A 12,196-nucleotide genomic window follows, 5' to 3' on the forward strand; every position below is an offset into this window, starting at 1 on the left:
ACTTTTGTGTTTGTGAATATGCGTATGTTGCTATGTGAAGTTTTATCACATCCTAGACTTGTGGACCAGCCACGACAATCAATGTGTGTCACTGCAAGGCTCCCACTAAGCCATTCCCCACCTTTTTCTAGCTATACCCACCGCTTTCCCTTCATCTCTAATCTTGGGCAACAACTAATCTCTTCTCCATCTTCATGATTTTATTTCAAGAATGGTATATAAATGGAATCATACAGTATGATCTTTGGGAATTAGCTTCTTGTCATTCAGCATTGCTTTGAGCTCTGTAAGAGTTGTATTGCATTAAATGTTGTTTCCTGCCCTCACTGCCACTGACAGCCTCCTGCACTCCCACTGCAGCCCCGCAAAAAAATGCTTCCACTACCAATCATCTTCCCAATGAGACAGGTGTCCTGGGCACTGACTCATCATCTCACTTGGCCCTATGCCAAAAGATATAAAATTTGTTACAGATGCCTGAGCCTTCATGCTTCAAGATGTAGACCTTTCAGCCAATGTTGTAGTTGTTACCCATAGGGAAGAACATTGCTTATTGAACAGAATTGGGGAAGTACCAAAGTTATAAAGAGGGGGTCACTGCTGCAAAGTCAATTGATTTAAAGACTAGATACAAAAACACTGGAGCTAAACCTGCTCAAGATGTTGCCAATAACACAAGTGAAGAGGCTGGGCATGGCACCACCGTTGCTACTGTTTTGGCCTCTTCTATTGCCCAGGAGGACTTTGAGAAGGTCAGCAAAGGTGCTAGCTAGTCCAGTGCAGATCAGGAGAGGTGTGATGTTGGCTGTTGATGCTGTAATTGCTGAACTTAAAAAATAATCTGAATCTGTGACAACCCCTGAAGAAATTGCTCAGGTTGCAGTTTCTGCAAATGGAGACAAAGACATTGGAAACATCATTTCTGATGCAATGAAAATGTTTGGAAGAAAAAGTGTCATCACAGTAAAGTATGAAAAAATCCTGAATGATGAATTAGAAATTATTGAAGGAGTGAAGTTTGATAGAGGATATATTTCTCAGTATTTTATTAATACTTCAAAAGGTAAAAATGTGAATTCCAAGATGCCCATGTTCTGTTGAAGGAAAAGAAATTTTCTGGTGTCCAGTCTGTTGCACCTGCTCTTGAAATTGCCAGTGCTCATCTGAAGCCCTTTGATAATTGAGAAAATTCTGCAAAGTTCCTCAGAAGTTGGTTATGATGCTATGCTTGGAGTTTTTGTGAACACAGTGGAAAAGGGGATCATTGATCCAACAAAGTTTGTAAGAACTGCTTTACTGGCTGCTGCTGGGATGGACTCCTTGTTAACTACAGCAGAAGTTGTAGAGACAGAAATTCCTACAGAAGAGAAGGGCCCTGGAATGGGTGGAATGGGAGGGGGTATGGGAGGTGGTATGTTCTAATGCCTAGAATAGTGTTTTGCCCTTATCAATGAACTGTGATGGGAAGCACAAGGGAGGTTCCTCATTGATAACTTCAGAGAAGTCACATGAAGAAAGTGACTGAAGAGAAGGTTGACTGATCATAGTAACCATCAGTTATTGATTTCTATTGGCAATATATAATGGTTTACTGCTGTCATTGTCCACACCTACAGATTTTTTATTTTGTATTTTTAAATAAAGATGCTTGTACATTCCTGATACTAGGTGCAAGAGCCATATACCAGTGTCCTGCTTTCAGCTTAAATCTCTGAGGCATTGCTACTATTCTTGTGTCACCAGATGAGAAGTTCAGAATCAGCCTTTCTGTGGAGAGTGAGAATATTTGTGTTTAAAGTAGAAAACTCTCCAATTACACAAAAACCTTTGTGTAATAAACATTTTGTTTAAAGTTAAAAAAAGTTGTTTCCTTCTGGCTGCTTCACAGTATTCCAAGATGTGATGTACTGATGTATCATAGTCTGTTCCCTCATTAATTCTTAAAGGATTTTTGGGAATATTGCAAATAAAGCTGCTGTAGAATTGTACAAGATGTGTCTGAATGTGATTTTTCCAGCTCTCTGGAATACATGCCCAATAGTGAAAGTACAGGAAGAGGCACATTCGGTGTCCTAGGTTGGCTGTACCATTTTAAGTCCTCACAGCAATGTGTGAAAGGTGGCGTTTCTCTGCATTGTTGCCAGCATTAGGTAGTATCACTTTTTAGTTATTCTAGTTAGTAATATTTTGTTAAGATTATGATTATAACATTTATCCCTTCCCTTTCCTTCCTCCAAGCCCTCCCAAATACCCCTCCCTGATCTCCTTCAAATTCGTGGCATCATTTCCACTAATTGTTATTGCATGCATCTATGTATTTGTCTTAGTTACTGTTCTATTGCTGTGAAGAGGCACCATGACCAAGTCAACTCTTACAGCATTTAGTTGGAAGCTTTCTTATAGTTTTTGAGGGTATAGTAGTTTGAATGTATTGGCTCCCATAATCTCATAGGGAGTGGCACTATTATATTTGTGGCTTTGTTGGAGTGGGTATGGCCTTGTTGTATGAAATATGTCACTGTGGGGACTGGGTTTTGAGATCTTTTGCTTAGGTTTTGGTCAGTGTCACAGTCAAGTGACTTCCTGTTGCCTGCAAGATATAGGTCTCTCAGCTACCACAGCACCATGTCTGCCTGCATGCCATCATGCTCCCTGTCTTGATAATAATGGACTAAACCTCTGAAACTATAAGTCACTCCAATTAAATGTTTTATTTATAAGAGTTGCTAAGGTCATGGTGTCTTTTCACAGTAATAAAAACCCTAGCTACGACAGAGGGTTAGTTCATGTCATCATGGTGTGGAGCAGACAGGCATTGTGATGAAGCAGTAGCTGAAAGCTTTAGGTTCTGATCCACAGGCAGAAAGAGACACTGGATCAAGTGTTGGCTTGTAAAACTTCAAAACCTTCCCCCCCCCCAGTAATACACCTTCTCCAACAAGGCCACACCTCCCAATCCTTCTCAAACAGTTCTACTAACTTAGGACCAAACATTCAAACATATGAGCCTATGGAGTAGAGTACAGTCTGGCCCCAAACCCTACATATATACACACATATATATTCCTAAATGCAACCCCTTGAGTTTGTATAATGTTACTTGTATGTATGTCTAAATTTCCAGTACTAGGCATGGTATCCTCTTGTTGAGTGGGTTAAGTGCAATTAAAGAGTTGTTGGTTACTGCCAAGGTATGTGTGCCACTACTTCATCCATAGGGTTATTGTGATATGCTAAGTTATTGATGTGGCTTACAGATGTCATAGCTAGGTAGGACTGTTGGCTGTTTCCCTCCTTTGGAAGCATTCATGCCAAACTCTGGTACCATGAGAGCTAGTCCTCATGAAGGGGACATTCAGATCACTTCCAGAACAGGGATCTCTGGTTCTTGTTTCTGAACTGCATGGTATCTTCAGAAATAGGGACTTAGGCTGTGGGGTATCTTTCTGTATGCTGTGAATATGTATTGCTCTGATTGGTCTATGGCAGGGCAGGATGGAGCCAGGTGGGAAAATCCAAGAGAAAGAGTGAAAAGGAGAAAGGAGAGGAGATGCCAGCCTGATGTCTAAGAAGCAACATGCCAGCAGACTTTGGGACTTTGGGGCCAGATGAGACCTGAGAAAAGCTACATTTTGACACCCAGACATGGTAGCAAGAATTTCTACCCCAAACCCGAGAAAGCTTTAAAAAAAGATTCTAAAATGGAGCTAAAAACAGCTTCCTAGTTGTGTCTCTCAGGCAAGCTGTGATATAGAGACATCACAGTGTGCAGGCTTGACTTTCACCATGGTGGATTCCTGCCCTGGTACATACAGGTGTCTCAAGCTAGGAACATGCTGTATGGCAGATTTAGCTTTTACTAGTACAGACAAAAAAAAAAAAAAAAAAGGTTTCTGGGCTACATGCTACTTATTGGAAGCACAGACCCACTGCCTCCCAGAGTTGGTGGTAGGCTTACCTCTGCCATGTTCGGAAACTGAGGTGGGCAAGGTCAGCAGTCAAGGCTGTCACTTTAGTCCTAGCCATGCTGCGGTTTAAAACTATGGTCAGAAGGTAGAGACAACCATGAAGAAGAAATACATAGTCTTAAAACAATGAAATAGGCCTTTAAAAAGAATAAAGTAATATAAAAAATAAGCCACATAAAGAGGGAAATTACACAGAAAGCCTGGATTATATTGTCTTTGGGATTTTTAACTGCAGAAAGACATTTGATTGTAAAGGCTACTCAGTTAAACCAATATGTATATTTTAAAGGTGTCTTGACTTCAAATTTTGAGTCTAAGGATATGTTGCTTTAGAAAGGAGGCTCTCCTTTTGTTTCCACAGGAAGCAAGAGGCTATGAATTTGTTCCAGGTTAAGATGGATCAGATTTGATCAAGAGAGACCTCCTAAACCTTAACAGATGGTATCTATCAACAAATAAGTCTTCCCAAGATTTGACCATTATTTTGAATTTTCTCAGTATCCCCATAAGATTGCCAGCACCCCAGCCAGCAGGAAGTAATATGAGAAGCTACACCCAATTTCCCAAAAATACTATTTATAAAGGTTTATTTTTATTTAAAGGCAGGTTAATTGTAAATGCAATCTCTTTCTAAAGAAGAAAAAGGGATGTAGATATGATAGGATAAAAGGGTAGATTATTGAATCTACTTTTAAAGAGCAACAACTTTTTAAAAATGTTTTACATTGCTATGGATTTTAGTTTATTGGTATAAATTTAAAGTTAATTTTGTTATAGTGTATGTATATTTCTACTCTTGTTTAAGGTATTCTGTTTATGCGACTCACTTAAAATTATAATATGTAATTAAGAAATACAGATTAATTAATCTATGATAATCAAACTTATAGTTGTTAAACTTTTTAGGTATATAAAGATATATTTCAAATAGGTAATCTTCAAACACTTCAAAGATCTACAGAATATGGCATTTAAAATGTTTTAAGAACTTAGACTTTTCTGGACACTGAGACATGTCTGCTTCTGGCAGCACCAATCTACTTCAAAAAGATGATGGGCATTGAAGAAACTCCATATAGAGTTTGCTTTATTTATGGTTAAAGGTAGCCATTTGGGCAAGAAACTGCTCTTGCCTGGACTGCTTGACAATATGTTGTATAAACTAGACATGCAGGACCCATGAGAAAATGACCACTAATTTTTGCCTAAACAGGGCGAGATGGTCCTTCTGGTTCCTGCTTCACAGAAGATACTGCCAGACATTCTGCAGGACACAGAGGGAAATGACTGATGAGCTTTGCCAATAGGTGAGACAATCCTTCAAATTTCCTGCTTCACGAAAATGTCTGCCAGAGACTCTAGACCTGCAGGCTAAAGCTGGATGCCCCAATGTTGTAGAAGAACTTTGGATGACTGTCCAGACAGCCAGCTGTCTCTGTCATCCTAGATTTTTGGAAGTTGCTTACAATGTACTTCCTGTTTACTTAGATAATATTATATCCTTCTGGGGTCTTTGGTGGAATTGAAGACTAGATAGTTATAATTATAACTTCCCTTAATTATGATAAAAGATAAATTAGATATAAAACTTTAAACTCACAAAAATAGGATAAAATATTTTCTTTAATTTTGCCAAATAGAAATGGACTAGATATTGTAACTATAATTCTTGCTTTATAGCTGTTTTGTTATATGTAATTTTACTACATTCATGTTAAAACTTTTCTTTTTTTTTTTTTTTTTTTTGGTTTTTCGAGACAGGGTTTCTTTGTGTAGCTTTGCGCCTTTCCTGGAACTCACTTGGTAGCCCAGGCTGGCCTCGAACTCACAGAGATCTGCCTTCCTCTGCCTCCCGAGTGCTGGGATTAAAGGCATGTACCACCACCGCCCAGCTAAAACTTTTCTTTTTGATTAGACAGAAAAGGAGAAATGCACAGGATGTCTTTCTGTACTCTGTGAGTATGTGTTGCTCTGATTGGTTGATAAATAAAGCTGCATTGGCAGGGCAGGATGGAGCCAGGTGGGAAAATCCAAGAGTGAAAGGAGAAAGGAGAGGAAAGGAGACACCAGCCTGCTACCCAAGGAGCAGCAAGATGCCAGCATACTGGTAACACCATGACCATATAGAGAAATGTGGGCCTGTGCAGCTGGGTGGGACCTGAGAAACTTATGGCTACAGACTTACCTTCCTCCACTGGGGGGAGGGGTGGCAGTAGCCATGGGCAAAAGCAATAGGCTGTATGTTTTGGGAGTCTCTTAGACATCTCTGGCCAACAACTCAAAAGAGGACTTCTCATGTTTAATATTGGGGTTTTTGTTAGTTGGTCTTTGGCTATTAAGAGGGAGTACCATCATCCCAGATAAGAAAAATTCATTCTAACTAAATATGTATATATACACTAAATTCTGTGCATTACAGGTTTTGGTGGGTTTTTTGTTTTGTTTTGTTTTGTTTCTGTTTGTTTTTTGTAAATACTTAATAGTTGAATTCCTTATGGCTTTTTCAGGCATTCTTTTTTGTGTACTAATATTTTTTTTTTTTTTTTTTTGGATTTTTCGAGACAGGGTTTCTCTGTGTAGTTTTGCGCCTTTTCCTGGGACTCACTTGGTAGCCCAGGCTGGCCTCGAACTCACAGAGATCCGCCTGCCTCTGCCTCCCGAGTGCTGGGATTAAAGGCGTGCGCCACCACCGCCCGGCTTGTGTACTAATATTTTTATACTTATGTTTTTTTTTCCATTTTAGCCATTCTGCTAGATATGTAGTATTTTTTCTCACTATGGTTTTAATTTGCTGTTGTCTGTGGCTGATAATAATGGACATCTTTCCATGTATCTGTCTTCTTTAGATGCTATTTGATAAACTATCACTTTATAACTTTTCTCTATATTCTAGTTAGATTGTTTTCTTTTTCTGAGTTTTTTAAACTCTACTTGATACCAGGACTTTAGTAGATTCAGGCTAGTTGTTGGTGTAATATCCCTCATAAGCTCATGTGTCTGAAAACTTGGACCCCATGTGTTAGCACTGCTTTGGAAGGTTGTCGAACATTTAGGAGATGCAGGATTACTAGAAGTGGGTAACTAGGGATGGATCTGAGAATTTATAGCCTGACTTTACTTCCTGTCCATGTTCTGCCAAGATGTGAGGATGTCAAGAGTCCAGGTTACACAATCCTGCCACCTTGGAGACATCTGCCACCATCATGCCTTCCCTACCATGGTAGACTATATCCCCTCAAACTGTAAGACAAAACAGACCCTTATTGGCGTTTGCTAGGTTTTTGTTACCACAATAAGAAAAGTAACTAGCCGGGCGGTGGTGGCGCACGCCTTTAATCCCAGCACTCGGGAGGCAGAGCCAGGCGGATCTCTGTGAGTTCGAGGCCAGCCTAGGCTACCAAGTGAATTCCAGGAAAGGCGCAAAGCTACACAGAGAAACCCTGTCTCAAAAAAAAAAAAAAAAAAAAAAAAAAAAAAAAAAAAAAAAAAAAAGAAAAGTAACTAATTCAGGAGGTTTACAGATTATTCCTTGCCATTTAAAGCTCATCTTTCCATACTTTTTTTTTCCAAGACAGGGTTTCTTTGTGTGTGTGTGTGTGTGTGTGTGTGTGTGTGTGTGTGTGTGTGTGTGTGTTTAAAGTAAAAAGGAAGTGTTTTTTTTTCTTTTTTTTTATTAAGAAATTTTCTACTTACCCTGCATATCACCCACAGATCCCACCTCCTCCTATCTCCCAGCCCTCCCTCCCTAGCCACTCCATATCCCCACATCCCCCAAATCAAGGTCTCCCATGGGGAGTCAGCAGAGCCTGGCACACTGAGCCTAGGCAGGTCCAAGTCCCTCCTGGCCACATCAAGGCTGCGCAAGGTGCCACACCGCAGGCACTGGGCTCCCAAAAGCCTGCCCATGCAGACAGGGTTTCTTTATGTCATCCTGGAACTCACTCTGTAGACCAGGCTGGCCTCAAACTCACAGAGATTCATCTGCCTCTGGTAGGGTTAAAGGCATGTGCTACCACTTGGCCATCTTTCATACTCTGAGGTTTTTGCAGACCAATTTAAAATAATTCTGATAAGGCACAATTTATTGACTCTTTTTCTTTTACTAACTATGTTTTTGAGGTCTACATTTTTGCCTAGTGTTATATTCTCTCTCATTTTTCTTCTAAGTGTGTTACAGTCTTCTGTACAGTTGCTTGTGGCCCATTTTTGATGAGTTTTTCTGAGGTGTGAGGCTGAGCTTGAGGAATTTTGAAGGGTTTTCTTGCTAACCCCTCAGCATTAAGCTCCATTTTGCCTGTGTTCCCCTTTTCTATTTGTATGAGTTACTATTTTTTTCAATTCTTAGAGATTATTTCATGTCTACTTTAAATTTTGCTCCTTCCTTTTTCTTCAGAGCCTTTGCAGTAATTTTTACCCTGACGGATGATATACTATCTCTTATTGTTTTACTACCAAACTGATTTGAAAGAATGCAATCAAATACGTATCCTATGTTAGTCTTGCACAATGCTGATAATATGACAGTATACTTGTTTTTCCAATATATTATAAATTAATAGAGAAGAGGTGATATGTTTTTCCCTATCTTTTAAAAATTCTCCACAGTACCTAGTCCAAGGTTTTGCAGGTAACAACAGTTCATTGATTTGTAGAATCCAAATAATTGAGTGTACCAAACTTTCATTTTCTAGGGAGAGACATGTAGCATCTGTACATTCAAATAAAATATGGAAAGTTTTCTTTAAAGACAAAGTGGGGCTAAAGGGACAGTAACATAACAATGGGACCACTGACTGCTCTTGTCACTGGTTGCTATAAAGGCTGGAACCTGATTGATTATTCAGAGTAACAAGGTCAAGAAGACAGATTGGATTGCCCAGGACCAACAGTGTGCAGGGGGTTTTAGAATGTTGTCTGAAGATGTCCTGGTGATTCTTACATTCCTTGACATTCTGTTTTCATGTGATTCCACGTAAAACACATCCATTACAGATCTGAAACTTTAATAGCACACACATATATATGCATATATATATATAATATGTATCTGTATTAAATAGTTATATAAAGTTGTGTAAGTATCCAATTGCATACACAGTTGGCTTTCTTTTTTTTTTTTTTGGTTTTTCGAGACAGGGTTTCTCTGTGTAGCTTTGCGCCTTTCCTGGAACTCACTTGGTAGCCCAGGCTGGCCTCGAACTCACAGAGATCCGCCTGCCTCTGCCTCCCGAGTGCTGGGATTAAAGGCGTGCGCCACCACCGCCCAGCCAACAGTTGGCTTTCTTTACCTAAGGGTTCCATATCCTATACATCTGCATATTTGGATTCGACCAACCACAGTCTAAGAATTGTATACACATGTATTATATAAATAACATATTTTAAATTGCTTCTACACTGAGTATATGCAGATTTTTTTCTTGTTATTTCTAAATAATTCAGAATAATAATTCTTTGAATAATATTTTTGTTATTTTAAGTATTATAAGTAATCTAGATATGAGTTAAAATATCCTGGACTATATGCATACATTATACAAATACTATATCATTTATATAGGGAACTTTGAACATCTGATGGTTTTCATATCAGGTGAGTTCTATAACTAGTCTCCCCAAATACAGATGGAGATACACACACACACACACACACACACACACACACACACACACACACACATTTGTTGTCTATTTTTTCTGAGTATCATCTAATTTATGGCTTGGAGAAATCTCTTTTGAATATTGCTTACTTTTAGATACTTGCTAATGAAGAACTCCTAGTTGGTGGGTTATAAACAAAGGAAAAGAAGACAGACATAAAAGACAAAAAATGGGGCTGGGCGTAGATCTAGGTGGAGTTAAGTGGAGGAGTTGGTGGTAAATATGATCAAAATACATTGTATAGAATTCTCAAAGAATTGATAAAAATGTTCATTAAAATAAAGGACTCCTACCCATGATACCCTTTCATTTTAGTTTCAGTTCAGTTTCATCTTAGTGACAATGCTCAGCCAGTTGTGGGGTACGCATTGTTAATGACAGGATACTAAGGCTTTGGAGTTTGAGGCCAGTTTTAGCTACCTATTGAAACCCTACCTGAAACACTCAAAATGACCAGCTGATCAAATAAACCCTTGTTTTAGTTGATGACCATGGTAGGAGTGGCAGAAATTCATAGTCTACTCACACACATCAGAAAATTAAAATTATTTCTACAGAAAAAGATTCACAAAAAACTTATTTTCCTTTAACCTTTCTTCTGCTTGTGTCAACTAGTTAAAATAACATTAGGGGAAAGATCTAGAGAAGGAAGTACAAAGTCTGTCATATAATGATCAGGATATAAGCCATGACTGAGGGACAGCTGAATTTTTCACTGCTGACTGACATATTTGGACAGGTTTTCTGTGGGTTTGCAATGTTTATTCCTGAGCTCTGCCAACTATTTCTTTAACATTGACACAAACCCATTCCTTTCCATACCAGTAACTGTTAAGAGATACTTCTATAAATAGTTAAGAGGATTTGCAGTCTTAAACTGTACATTCTGCAAAGAAACATACAACACTGAATAGGAAGAATGTCACTCTGGAATAGGATGATCTAATGGCAGAAACTCACACTTAGGAAACTCACTTTAGGGAGCTATACATTTTAAAAATAGCATTTCTTAGTTCTTTCATATTTATGTTCCTTTAGAAATTTATTGTGATTCTGTAGTAATGTTTTAGAAAGAAGTCTATTTTTTATTTCACAATTATTTGGCATATAGTATTTATATCAGAGAAAATATTCAAGTGTTAATAGCAATAGCTAAAGAAACTAAGTACAGGATTTCTGCTTTTAAAGACAGCTCATAAAAAGAAACAAACAGCCAAAGCTGTGGGGATGTGGCTCAGTGGCTGAGCACCTGCTTAGCATGCCTGAGGCCAAGGCTTCAGTCTCAAGCACAAAAGCATAGCAAGTAAACAAACAACCACAAACCATTAAACAAAACAAGAACTCAGACAAAAAAGCAGTGGCAAAGGGAAGCTGTTTAGGATGGAGAGACCTGGACATCAGGTAAGTTTCAAGTTTTTACATTACCTGTAGTTTGTTTCAAAAGTATTCTTGACAAATCCTCACTAATGCACTGTGAATAATGACACTAAAACTGGCTGCTGACTTCACATTCTTTACAGATTAAGCTTTTCCCCCGGCAAAGTCAGTGGGGATTGTGAAGATCGTCTTACCTTGACACTGGTCCCAGCCTGAGAGTCTTTATTTTCTGTGTCTTGGTGAACACTGGGGTTATAATCTCTCTCTGCTCTGAACAGGGGCAGCAATTGTGCCCTGGCAGCCTGCCTGGGAAGATGCTCCTCGAGGTACTCTTGGTTTTCATGGGAAAGGCTGGGCATGCTTTTCCAACAAGTACCTCACGAGGAGCTTGTCATCTGGTTTTACCACACCAGTGGATCCTCTTTGTTCTTCGGTTGGTTAATGTTGGGCTGTGTCTGCGTATGCTGGGCACCTTCCCGAAAAGTTACACTAAACAAAGCAAAAGGCTGATCCGTTCTGTGGATCAGTAGTGGCTTATCCACTTATCTTTTTTTTCCCAGGTGGAACTGCTCATTGAGTGTGCATGTCATGACTGCCCTCTGTAGGTGGGAAAGTAAATTTTTTTTTTTTCGTTAAACACTGGGTGATAGCATTGTGTTTCAAGTGAGAACAAGCTGAACAAAAGGCAAGCAAACCTGTTGTAAATGCTCTTCCAGGGCATCTCATGCCGCTCACAGTACCTTTCTGGTTTTCCTCATGCCTTTTGCCTTTCTGAAAGCAATGCCCTTCAGACCTCCACGAAACCAGTGCTGCTGCTGCTGCTGCAGCTGCTCAGTGGCTGTGTCGGTACAGGGAGGAGCCTCATCACAGAGAAATGTCATAAAGTGAAACTTGGATGCATCTGCAAGTGGCTCAAGTATAGAAAGAAGGAAAAGTTGTTTTTTTAAAAACCATTTATTATTTTAAGTTGTGAGTGTGTATATTGTTTTTTATGTGGGTGTGCACCCGTGTATGTGCCCATTGTGGCCATACAAATCTGACCTCTTGGAGTTGGAGTTATTGGTGGCTGTGAGGCACTAGATGTGGGTGCTGGAAATTGAACTTGCATCCTTTCGAAGAGCAGCAAACTCTTAACCATTGAGCCATCTCTTTAGCCACAAGGCATACATTTCTCAAGAACATTTTCAGTC

General features: G+C 39.3%; 1 pseudogene; it reads left to right on the forward strand.

The window, feature by feature from the left end:
- The first annotated feature begins 372 nt into the window (after positions 1 to 372).
- Positions 373 to 1,184, forward strand: LOC143271731 (60 kDa heat shock protein, mitochondrial pseudogene; annotated as a pseudogene).
- The last annotated feature ends 11,012 nt before the right edge of the window (positions 1,185 to 12,196 follow it).

The sequence above is a fragment of the Peromyscus maniculatus genome, chromosome 2, assembly GCF_049852395.1.
Source record: "Peromyscus maniculatus bairdii isolate BWxNUB_F1_BW_parent chromosome 2, HU_Pman_BW_mat_3.1, whole genome shotgun sequence".
In the NCBI taxonomy this organism is placed as follows: domain Eukaryota; kingdom Metazoa; phylum Chordata; class Mammalia; order Rodentia; family Cricetidae; genus Peromyscus; species Peromyscus maniculatus.